A 12260-nucleotide genomic window follows, 5' to 3' on the forward strand; every position below is an offset into this window, starting at 1 on the left:
TCACTGCCGTTGTCTTGAAATGTGGCATATCACAGAAAGTCACCAATTGTTGAATTAATGAAAGACTTTGTGTTCATGGAAGATTCAGGTTTTCTACATTACTGTTGATGAAGCCTTCCCTGACCCCCTCAGGTAGAATCTCCCAGGTCTTCCTCAAAACTCTAAATATGTTTTCAGTTATGTATTCATTCATTCATTCAACAAACATTTACTGAGTCTGATTGTATATCAAACACTGTGCAAGACTTTGAGGATGTAGTAAGAGCAAGGCAGCAAATTGCATGGCAATTTTTTAAGTGTTCACCTTTCATGCAGCTTTATTAGATTCTTATTTTGGCTAGAAAGATAAAAGGTACATGAAGTACAAAAGGGAGAGATTTTAAGTAGAAAATGCCAAACTAAAAGAAAGATTTAAAAACATCTTGCCTTTTCTATCTATAAGAAGCTGGAGTATAATAATAATTATCATTTACCACATTTTATTCTTGGATATGAGACATGGGAAAAGGGGTATCCCAATAACCTAATTAAAGCTGCAAAGTATAATCATCCTTCATGTTCGACAAACAAGATTTTCATTCATTCATTCGTTCGTTCGTTCGTTCATTCATTCATTCAGTGACTGCAATTGCAAGCCACTATTTTAGGTACTGTAGGTAAGAACTCCCCCCAAAAAAATCTAGTGCAAGAGAGAAGTTATAAAACAATTAATTTCTAAACATTATTTCAAATTTTAGTCCCATAAGGCTGGCCTGAGAGCTATTTTTAAAGGTTTCAAAATTTTAGATGAGCATCTAATATTTCTTACAGTAAATAAGATAAAAAGCAGCAAGCAATCGAGTATTTGGTTAAATGTAACACAAATGAGAGAACTTTTATTGGAGTTTTAAATGTTTGCTTTTTTTTTAAACCTACCCTTATTTATAAGATGCATTTACTTATTTCCTTCAGAAAACATTTATTGAATACCTATGCTGTGCACAGTAGTATTCTGGGTACTTCAGGGGTTACAAAGATGAATACATATGACAGTTTCTCCATTTCTAGACTGTTTCAGTAAAGGCGACTTAACGAATCTGATTTTCCCAACATTTGAGCATTTTTCAGAAACTGACAGATCTTTATGCAAATGTTGTTGCCAAGCTGTTTGTAATGGTGAAATTATACTTTGACAGTAACTCTTTAAAATATATTAAACCCAGCTAAGGTTTTTTTGGAAATGTTGCCAATTAAGTGACTTTAATGAGCTTCTTGATGGTAATGTAATTAAAATTCAGATGTTCTAATTGTAAAAAAAAAAAATAGTTCTGGGAAAGTTAACAGTAAAATAAGCAAATGTAAAATGAATTGGGGCTAATTTAAATGGTGATAATGTGGTCTTCTGAGAAGATTCTACCAAAACAATGCTTTCAATTATGCTGTTTGTAAAGAAGAAAGAAGGCACCTAACAGAGATTTTGAATTTATCCAATAAAGCAGATATTTTGAGTTTATCCAATAAAACAGATTGAAAAATTCTGAACGCAGTAAATCATTCTCAGTCTGTGAAGGGGAACTGCTAAAACACTTCCCTGGCATTATGGACAGGTACCTTGGCAATTTGAAGTGGAATAATTTTTAATTCAGGAAGAAATAAGTGCTTAGACCTTACCAAGCTATTCATGGGGAAAACGATCTGGCTTCTAGCATAAGCCTCTAATGACCACCTGCTCAGATTACTGGCATGCAATACTAACATGCTGGTCATAAACACTTCTTTTGACACACAGGTAACATCTTTGGCAAGCTAGAGCAGTCTGATTTTATTCCATTGGTTTCTAATTAATACTCCATTTTTTACTTACTTAAAACATTGTATTGACAGTATACATTTTAACAGATGCTCGGTATAGAACTCCACCCTTTGCTCTGTGGTTATAGAGGATCAGTATTGTGTGAACAAGAGAGAGGTACAGTCAAGGTAAGGTCATGCCACAATGGCTTGACAACTCATCTTCCTTCTTTCATATTTACTATTTGTTGACAAGCAAAGATAGGAACATCTTTGCTAGCCATTAATTTTTAGGGCCAGGAACTTTTGTCAATGCTACAGAAGGTGAATTTTTGAAATAAGTGTCATAATGAAACAGTAGAATATGAAGAAGTGATTTGTATGTTAAAAAACTACTACCCATTTGGAGACTTAGGCTTCTTATTGAAACATCCTTTTAGATATCCATGAACACAACAGAACATTTTAGATATGTGATGAAATTTCCTTATACCCCACTGGTACTACACAAAATTTCCAAATTTGAGAAATGATCATTAAAAAATGAAGATGCTTTAATATATATACAAGTGCTTTGTACACCCACAGGAAACAATGCTGCTCTCTAATTTCCTTCGGAAGATTAAAGCAATACTTTGCAATGTTACAAATTTCTTTCTTTCAAATGAAACACAACATAGCTCACTTGTCACTCTTGTAAACAGAACATGTTCACTACAGCGCATTTTAGGGACAACACTGTAGTGGGTAAGGGAATGGAGGTTAAAGTGAATCTATCTGGTTTGAATCCCAGTTCAGTAATATATAAGCTATGCAACTTTGATAAATTTTCATAAGTTCTCTCTGTTTCAGTTTCCTTATATGTAAAATGGAGATAATAACAGTTCTTACCCCATGGAATTGATTGTTGTTTTAAAATAGTTATCATTTGTAGAGCAGTGTCTGACACATAGTAGGTCTTTTGTAGGTGTTTGTTAGATGTATAAAATGAACTACTTTTTAATGGTTATTTTCAATGAACTAATTCTCAAGAAATTAATAGTCGGAAGCCAATAGTTTCTTTCCCATACCAGAGAATGTAGTATAAGTGTCCTTGATCATTTATACATGAATCTTTATTTTATTTTTTTTTAATGAGTCTTTATTTCTAAAACAAGATGGCCTTTTAGGAATAACCAATATTGAAGTTGTGCATATCCAAGGAAGCTCATCTTCCTTGGTACTTATCTTAAATGAGTTGTTCATCCTTGTATCTCACTCAACACCTGTCTAAGGAGTCTAATATTTGATAGCAGTGATTGAAACACCTTTGAGAAAGACAAACAGCCAGGGTAATGTGTAGCTGAAGGACATGGGCAGTAAATTTACCCACCTTCCTGTGAAGACTGCAAAGCACCACAGTGGCCCTCCTCTCTGGCCCTGTCTCCCACTGCTCTCTCATCACCTACAAAACTCCAGTCACCCTGGTCTCCTCTGTGGATTTTGTGTGGGCCAAACTTATTTCTGTGCCAGGGTCCGGAACATCTTTTCTCAGTTTTTCACTTGGCTGTCCCCTTCTCATTTGGTTTCAGCTCAGGTGTCACTGTCTCAGAGGGAATTTCCCTGATCATTGGATTTCATATTGCTTCTGCCACAGTCAGAGACTTCCAACCACATTATTTAATCTTGTTTCCTTGACAGCACTTAGAAGCATCAGAAATTCTTTGATTTATGTTTATGCTGGTTGTTCCCAATTCTCCATTCAAGTACAAGCCCCCTCTGAGCAGAGAGCTTGTTTGTTTGTTTGTTTGTTTGTTTTTTCACCTATCTGTCTCCTAGACAGTACCTGGAATAACGTAGGAGGACCTCAATCAATATTTGCTGAATGTATCCTCACATTCTGTGGATGAGAGAGCCCATGAAACTGGAATCCTGACGTGCAGTCTGACAGCGGGTACAAATCATGCCCTTTCTGGAACTTAGTATATAATAGGAACTTGCTATTGTCCTCAAAGCAAAGAGAAAGAAAAATCCCTGAGCAGCAAGTGTCCCGGTCAGGAGAATAAGGTTAGGGAGGACATGAATTTTAGCCAGAGATCTAAAAGAAGTTAGTCTTTGAAACAAAAATAATTTGGATTAGGAAATGGAAACACAGCCTACTTCACTGTCCTAACTTAGATACTTGCTGCCTCTAGATGAATCACCACCGGGACACTGCAGGCTGAGGAAGTTTGGCACAAATGTTCAGGCTGGAAAATGACAAATAAATATCTGGAATGTGATTGATTACTCTAGCAGCTTTTATTTTAAAAACAGCACTAGTTTTTAAAAATATATTTCACTTAATAAGTATGTTTCAAGTACTAGTGATTTCTTTTACATTATAAAGCAAGGATACCCATGCTTATTCTGTTTCTGTCTCATGATCAAATTATATGTTCAAACCCTGAAAGGCTGGTTGGTTTGAAAAGTTGGTTCTTTTAAATTCAGATGGTAAACTTGGAGTCATGAAAAATAAATCAGTGAAATGTCTCTTGTAAAGGTTGTGCATTTTAGATCATATTTTTTTAGTTGATCATTCAACATGGGTGAACTGAACTTCCTAGTATCCCATTGATGCAACTGAATGTAGTCCTGTGTGCCTGCAAAGTTGCCAAACAGATTCAAGAGAACTGAGTTCTAATTCTTGTAAGTCGGGCAAGCTCCTTCTCTTCCTGAGATTCAATTACTCCCTGTATACCGCAGGTACTGGGCTAGATCCATGGCTTTCAAATCACATTTTGCAAGCCCTAAGAATTCTTCTGTGTCTCTTTAGGGCATACTGCAAAACAATTCCTGATCTCTAAATCATCTTCCACAATTGGAGGCCTGTAAGTTAAATAATAGGAGTCAGTCCTGTGTTTTCATTTACTATTTTCTCTCCTGGATCTTAACATCTGCTGGGATTACGGTGGTTTTTCTCAATATGGAGGTCTCATGGGTCTCTTTTTAGGCCATGTTTATGGGGTTGGAGTGGGAAATATTTGGTTGGATGGCAACCATAGATCCCTTAGAGACACTGAGGTTGGAGTGTTGCCTCTAACTACTTAGGCAGTAAAAGTGAGGGCAGGGACCCACCATGGCACCTTGTTTGATGGTCATATGATAAAATTTTATTTTATTTTATTTTATTTTATTTTTGAAACAGAGTTTTGCTCTCGTCACCCAGGCTGGAGTGAAATGGCATGATCTCAGCTCACTTCAACCTCCACCTCCCAGGTTCAAGCAATTCTCCTGCCTCAGCCTCCCAAATAGCTGGGATTACAGGCACCCACCACCACGGCAAGCTAATTTTTGTATTTTTAGTAAAGACAGGGTTTCACCACGTTGGCCAGGATGGTCTTGATCTCCTGACCTCAAATGAGCCACCTGCCTCGGCCTTCAAAGTGCTGGGATTATGGGAGTGAGCCACCATGCCTGGCAATAACATTTTCAAAGAGATTGCCATCACCATCACCATCCAACATCTTATTTCATAAAACGTATTTTATATGAGTTAAGTTGATAGCTGAAAATCTTGTATTGGATAAATGTAACAGGATTCTTGGAGTAGAGTTCCCAATCTCAAGAACTACTGAGTCCAGGCATGTGATCAGAATGAATGAAGCAAACCAAGAAAGGAGTCAAGGAGATTCCTGGTAAAATAAGGCTGGAACTCTAATGAGCTGGTGACTGCACTAAAGGGATAGCAACTACTGACTCAAACTGTTGCCATTGGAAATATGATGTTGCCAGACATTGTGATTTTTGTCGAGAGAAACTGGAAAACTGGAGTTTTAAATGTAAATTCCCTCTCAATTTTGAACCCTTGACAACCAATTTATGAGTAAAGGAAACTCATCTGTGTGCCAGATTTGGGCTTTGGGTATCAATTTCTATTTTAAGGAATAATTTGATTGCTTTCTTTTGGATGTGAATTGTATACCGGGTGCTCCATATATATTCTTCCATTTAATTTTTGAAACTCTGTAAATTAGAAATTAAAATATATGTATTTCTGAATAGGAAAAGAAGGTGTAAGTTGTAGTACTCACCTAAGATTCCATAGATCCAGGTCAATTCAATTACTCCCCGTACGCCAATTGAATTGACATACAGTTTCTGTACCACAGTGGCAGTGTCTCTTCTTAGGTATTCTAGAAGAAATATGTGGAATGCCTTTTCAGATAGCTTTTTTGCCTATTAATGTCATTATTCAAACAATGAAGATATAATGGAGTATAAACAAACACAACTCTAATAGCAGGCCCTTATAAGCCATTATTAGAATTTAAGTACACATAATGAAATCACCCTTAAATGACTGCTAAACAAACATTTGAAGGTTGCTTTTGAAACTGAAGTTTTATGCCTCCCTCTATAACTTGATAACTTCTACAGGGTCTACATCTTGTCTCTGGCCTCAGCAAAATTGTGTGTATGTCCAAACAAGTCAATCAATATGCAAATCCAATTCATAACTGAACTCTAAATGGCGTTGGCTTTCCAGTCTTCCCATGGCATCTCCTCCACTCGTTGCTGCTGCTTCTTGATGTCTTCTCACCAATGTCACCTCTGCACTGTGTCTTCCCACACTTGCTGTCCTGCCAACTTCCACACCATGACTGTGGAACTATAGATGGGTGAGGGTGGTGGGGGACACTTGCAAGATATCACACAGGGATGGTCCCCAAACTGGCATTGAGTATGTCATGCCAACCGCACCCAGGCCGCCAAAGCAGAGGCTCCAGAAATAAGGAACAATGAGTGTATAAACCTGAGGCTTTATTCCTCTAGATTAAGTTTTTAGAACAAAAAGGCACAATTTAGAAGATTACAGGTAAAATGTCTTTTATGGCCAGGCACGGTGGCTCATGCCTGTAATCTCAGCACTTTGAGAGGCCAAGGCAGGTGGATCACTTGAGGTCAGAAGTTCAAGACCAGCCTGGACAACATGGTGAAACCCCATCTCTACTAAAAAAACAAAAATTAGCTGGGCATGGTGGCACGTGCCTGTAATCCCAGCTACTCGGGAGACTGAGGCAGGAGAATCGCTTGAACCTGAGAGGCGGAGGTTGTAGTAAGCTGAGATCACTCCATTACACTCCAGCCTGGGCCACAGAGCGAGATTCCATCTCAAAAAAAAAAAAAAAAAAAAAAAAAAAAAAAGCCTTTTATGTCTCCCTGCCATTTTAGTTAGCGGCTATCAATTTATGATTTCAAAGGGTCACACACGTACCTCCAGGTTGCAAAAGTACTCCCAACATATCCGGAGTACTTTTGCTATTTACTTTTTCAAGTTACAGTATCAGGAGCCATAAAATATTGTTGACATAATCTTCTTTGATGAAAAAGCCGTGCTCAGTGAAACCTGCTAGAGGAAATCCTACTATCAGGTTCTTGATGTACACTTAGAGCCTTCTGCATGTGTTTTTCTCTTAACAAAAATTAGGAATCTATCACTATCAAAGTATTACAATTTTATAATAAACTTTGTAAATAGCAACTCAATATTCAAATCATCTTTGTGTCATATTTTCCACAAAGTAAGTAAAGTCATGGAAACTATGAATGTAATTATTAAAAGGCATAATTTTTATCATTAAAATTTTATTCATTTTTTATAAAGAACTTATACATTATATATATTTGTATGTATGTCTCATAGCTATATATACTTACATATTTACATATATACAAATATAACTTTATTTGTAGGGTTCAGTATCCAGAATATATTAAAAACACATACAATTCAACAATAAGAAAAGAGACAGCAAAATTTTAAAATGGGCAAAGGATTTGAGGAGACATCTCTCCAAACAAAACATACAAATGTCCAACAAGCACATAAAAAGATGCTCAGCATCCTTGGTCATGAGAATAATACCAATCAAAACCACAGTGAGGTATATTTATGTCAACAAAAATGGCTATAACTATTCCGGAAAAAAACAAAAAATAAATATTGGCAAGAATGTGGAGAAACTGGAACTCTCGCGCATCGCAGGTGGGAATGTAAAATGCTTCAGCCACTGTGGGAAACACTTTAGCAGCTCCTTAAAAAGTTAAACATAGAATTACCATATAACTCAGCAATTCCACTCCTACATATATATATATACACACACACACACACACACACACACACACACATATATATATATACTCAAAAGAATTGAAAAGAGGTACTCAAACAAATGCATGTACAAACATGTTCACAGCAGTATTATTCACCATATTCAAAGAGCGGAAATAGCCCAAATGTCCATCAATGGGTGAATGGATGAACAAATTGTGGTATATACATACAGCAGAATATTATTGCACCATGCATGTAATGAAGTACTGACATATACTACCACATGGATGAATCTCTAATGCATTGACACAAAAAGCTATTGTATGATTCAATTTATCCGACATGTTCAGAATACGTAAACCCATAGTGACAGAATTCAATGTGGTGGCTGCCACTGGATGTGGGGAAAGAGATGTAAGGAGAAACTTCTTATTGAATATGGGTTTTTATTTTGAAACTACGGAATTGTTTTGGTATCTAATAGAAGTGGCAGTTGCACACATTATGAATGTACTAAATGTTACTTAATTGTTCACTTTAAAAGGATTTATTTTGTTATGTAAATGTCACCTCAATAATTTTTTAAAAACTTCTTTTAAAAATTTTATTTGTAATAATTTTCAGTATGAGTAATCTATAAATAATTATTGCATTATTCCTGGATCATAGACTAAAGCTTCTGTTATAAGAGAATAGACTAGTCCAGGAAATTAGGCTCTTAGGTGCCTTAGAAGAATCTATTGTGATCCATTGTTGTTGCCAATAACAGGAATATTTTTATTCTCAATGAAAGAAAAAAATTAAATTTAAGTTACACTTGTTTTACCCAGTTGCCACTCACACCGCTATGTCTCTATACAAAGCACAGAGGAAACCACAGGATTTACCCCACCCCCGCCACTTATTCCAGATCTACATTTTACAGCCCATGAGCACTCAAAATGCTTAAACCTGTCATATAAGAAAATCCCTTTTCTGACCCCTACATTTTCATCTTTCAGTTTTCTGCTTAACAGCACTCAACAGAGCAGCTCTTCCAAGGAGACTTTTTCCAACATCCAGCCTCATCTTGCCTCCTTCTCATTGACGCTCCAATTCAGTCTAGAGGAAACAAAAAGCAAAGTCTCTCCTCCTTACCAAGACCTGCCCCACCACTGACCTCTTGATTTTATGCTCCTTTATTGTCCTCATTGAAATCTGTAGCTGTTGAAAAGGATGAAAAAGTCCATCGTTTGACATATCCAAAATTCGTGGATCTGATTCTTAAAAAACAGAATCTCCACTGTCGCTTTGGAAAGCAGTTGGCAGTTCCTCAAAAAGTTAAACATAGAGTTAGCATATAAGCCAGCGATTCTACTCCTAGGTATTTACCCAAGAGAATTAAAAACATAGCCCAGACAAAAATTTGTGCATGAATGTTCACAGCAGCATTATGCATAATAGCCCCAAAGTGGAAACCATCCAGATGTCCATTACTGATAGATGGGTAAACTAGATGTGGTAAATACATACAATGGAATCATTTCAATCATAAAAAGGAATGAAGTACTGATTCCTTCTACAACATGGATGAACCTTGAGAATATTATGCTAAATAAAAGACATCCGACAAAAAAGATTGTATGTTGAGTGATTCCATTTATATAAAATACACAGAACAGGCAAATGTGTATACAGAAAAAGTAGATCAGTAGTCAAGAGCTGGGAAAGAGGGCAAGGGGGAGTGACTGCTGATGAGTATGGGGTTTCTTTTATGGGTGATGAAAAAGTTCTGAAATTAGATAATGGTAACGGTGACACAGCATTCTGAACATACTAAAAACTGTTGAATCATACATTTTTTAAAAACTAAGCCCAAAAATACCTCAATCCCCAATTGTTTAGCATTTAGTTGTCTTGCTATCTTAGCTATCTGGAAGTTCTGAATAGGTTTAGACAGCAGTCAAATCTGATGTGAGGAGATTTTGCATGTCCTTCCAGGACTACTTTGCAAAGCCTTACTCTAGAAAGGTTACAAAGTAGTGGGGTCCTGTATTCGGACCCAGATATGGCTTTAAGCAACTTGGTTGCCTGTTCTAAGCCCTTGTCCTGTTATTTGTAAAATGAAGCCAAAAATATTAAACTCATTATGCATTTCGAGTATTAGATAATAGTATACTCAGCTTTGCCTTTAGTACATATTCAGGAAATGGTAGTTACTTCTATTCTTAGAGGGCTTGATCCTCATTTCTTAATTGTAAAAATTACTGGTGCTCATATTATTATTTTTAAATCTGTTGCTTACAGTTAAGTCTCTATATGAATTCCAGATGAGAAATCAAAAAATTAATAAGCTAATCAGCTGGTTGAAGTTATGTGCTAACCAATGGAAGGAATGACTATTACACTTTACCCCGGGTGTTTAGTCAAATGTATCTCTGAATTTATAATTTTTACTTGATTCTTTGCATCAATGTCAACAGTCTTCAACAATACATTTATTAGGACAAGTGTCCACAAAAACATTAGAGGCAAATTGATGCTTAATAAATCAAATAATTTTTTAAGATATTATTTGCATCACCTTTTTTTCCACTATGAGTTTTGCCCATTATTTCTGGGGAAAGAATGCAAACAAATTGGGAGGCCGAGGTGGGCGGATCACCAGGTCAGGAGATGGAGACCATCCTGGCTAACATGGTGAAACCCCGCCTCTACTAAAAGTGCAAAAAAAAATTTAGCCGGGCATGGTGGCGGGTGCCTGTAGTCCCAGCTACTCCGGAGGCTGAGGGAGGAGAATGACGTGAACTCGGGAGGCGGAGCTTGCAGTGAGCTGAGATCGTGCCCCTGCACTCCAGCCTGGGCAACAGCGAGACTCCGTCTCAGAAAAAAAAAAAAAAAAAAAGGAAAGAAAGAAAAAGAAAAGAATGCAAACAAAGGTGTAAAAGCCATGGTCTTCAACCTCTAGAGTTTTGTTGATAAGTGTTTATGGAGGAGAATGCTGGCAATCATGGACTAGACATATAAGAAACAAAGGAAGATTCTTTCTTCAGCCTTAGAAAGGACTTGTGGTTAGTCGACTGCTTTATGAGGAGAAAAGAATTTTTATTAAAACGGATGTGAAAAGTCAGCTTTTTCATCTTCTGACAATATGGCAACAAAGAAATGATTTACCTTTCAGTAAGAGCCAGGACTAGAACACAGATATGAAATACTTCTGGCCATAGAAATGTTTCTGACTGCAGAAATAAATTATTCTGGTCATTTATTGCAAACTGGAAATGTAGAAATTTATTCTCCAGGTTTGAAGAATAAAATAGCCAAACAATGAATTGTAATAAATTAAATAAAGCTCTGCTTTAAAATAGGGTAATAGCCTAGATGGCTTTAAGAATTTTCCTCCCTTCTATGATTATATCATTTCAATTTCACCAGAAAACTGGACATATCTTGATGATACATCTGATAAAATACAAATTGGCAATACTGAGTAGGTTTCAGGCAGGGGGCAAATCTTACTACAAGTTATAATGAATGAGAAAAAGTCTTTATAACTTAGATTTGCATTCTCTGCATTTTCTTAGTATACAGACTTCAAATTTTAAATTTTCTAATGGCTGAAGTTACTTCCTTTTACAGAAGACTTTAAAAAATTGCAATGTTTTAATTGGTTCACATTAAAGACTCTTAGAAGCTTGAAGAAAAAAAGTCTTTCCAGATGAGCAAGAGGTTGGATAAATGTAATGACATATGGTTTGTTTTTTATAGCTACAATATGCGAAAAATAGTAGCATAACACATGTATTCAATGATATATATGTATTTATACATATAAATATATATTCTGCTTGTAAATTATGAGATAAGATTCTTTTGTACAAATATGATTTTGTTTTCTTTCTCTTTCTTGTTCCCTTTAGGAATAAAAATAACAACTGAAACTTAGAACAATTTTAAACATCTCATTATACCAGAGATCTTGCAAAAGATAAAATCAACGAATGCAAAGCCATGATGCCACAAAGTCCCCTGCACAGACTTGTGAGCGGGCTGTCTGCAGGGTCTCGGAGCCTCAGGGCAGGAAGACTGTCCGTTGATCTTATTACTGAATCTTCCCTCCACCCCAGCAGGCTTCCTCAGAATCCTTCCAGATGGATGGGTCATGAACTGATTTTTAAATATCTCTCAGGAAGGGTATTTCTCACATCCTCTGGCAAACTCAGAACTTCCCCTGAAAGTTTTTCTTTTATTACCCCTGGATCCCTGAGCCCATTAAGTCACCCATAGAGATGTGAAGGACATCTGATTATTATATTGTATGTACTTAATTTTTAGCTTTTCAAATGCTCTTGTTAAGTGGCTCTTGATCCTTTTATCTTCAAAGTTAAAACTAATCAATAAAATTTTTTCCTCAAATGCTATACATAATTTT

General features: G+C 36.3%; 1 long non-coding RNA gene across 1 annotated transcript in view; it reads right to left on the bottom strand.

Annotated features, from left to right (window-relative positions):
* Positions 1 to 12260, bottom strand: part of LOC105515313 — a 57993-nt gene that overhangs the window by 3835 nt on the left and 41898 nt on the right. Inside the window, exons 2-3 of the long non-coding RNA XR_001002299.1 lie at positions 7007 to 7138; positions 5823 to 5924 (exon numbers count right to left, since the gene is read on the bottom strand). This is a non-coding gene — a long non-coding RNA (uncharacterized LOC105515313). The remainder of the gene's footprint in view (positions 1 to 5822; positions 5925 to 7006; positions 7139 to 12260) is intronic.

This window comes from Colobus angolensis, unplaced genomic scaffold, assembly GCF_000951035.1.
Source record: "Colobus angolensis palliatus isolate OR3802 unplaced genomic scaffold, Cang.pa_1.0 Scaffold259, whole genome shotgun sequence".
NCBI classification, from domain to species: domain Eukaryota; kingdom Metazoa; phylum Chordata; class Mammalia; order Primates; family Cercopithecidae; genus Colobus; species Colobus angolensis.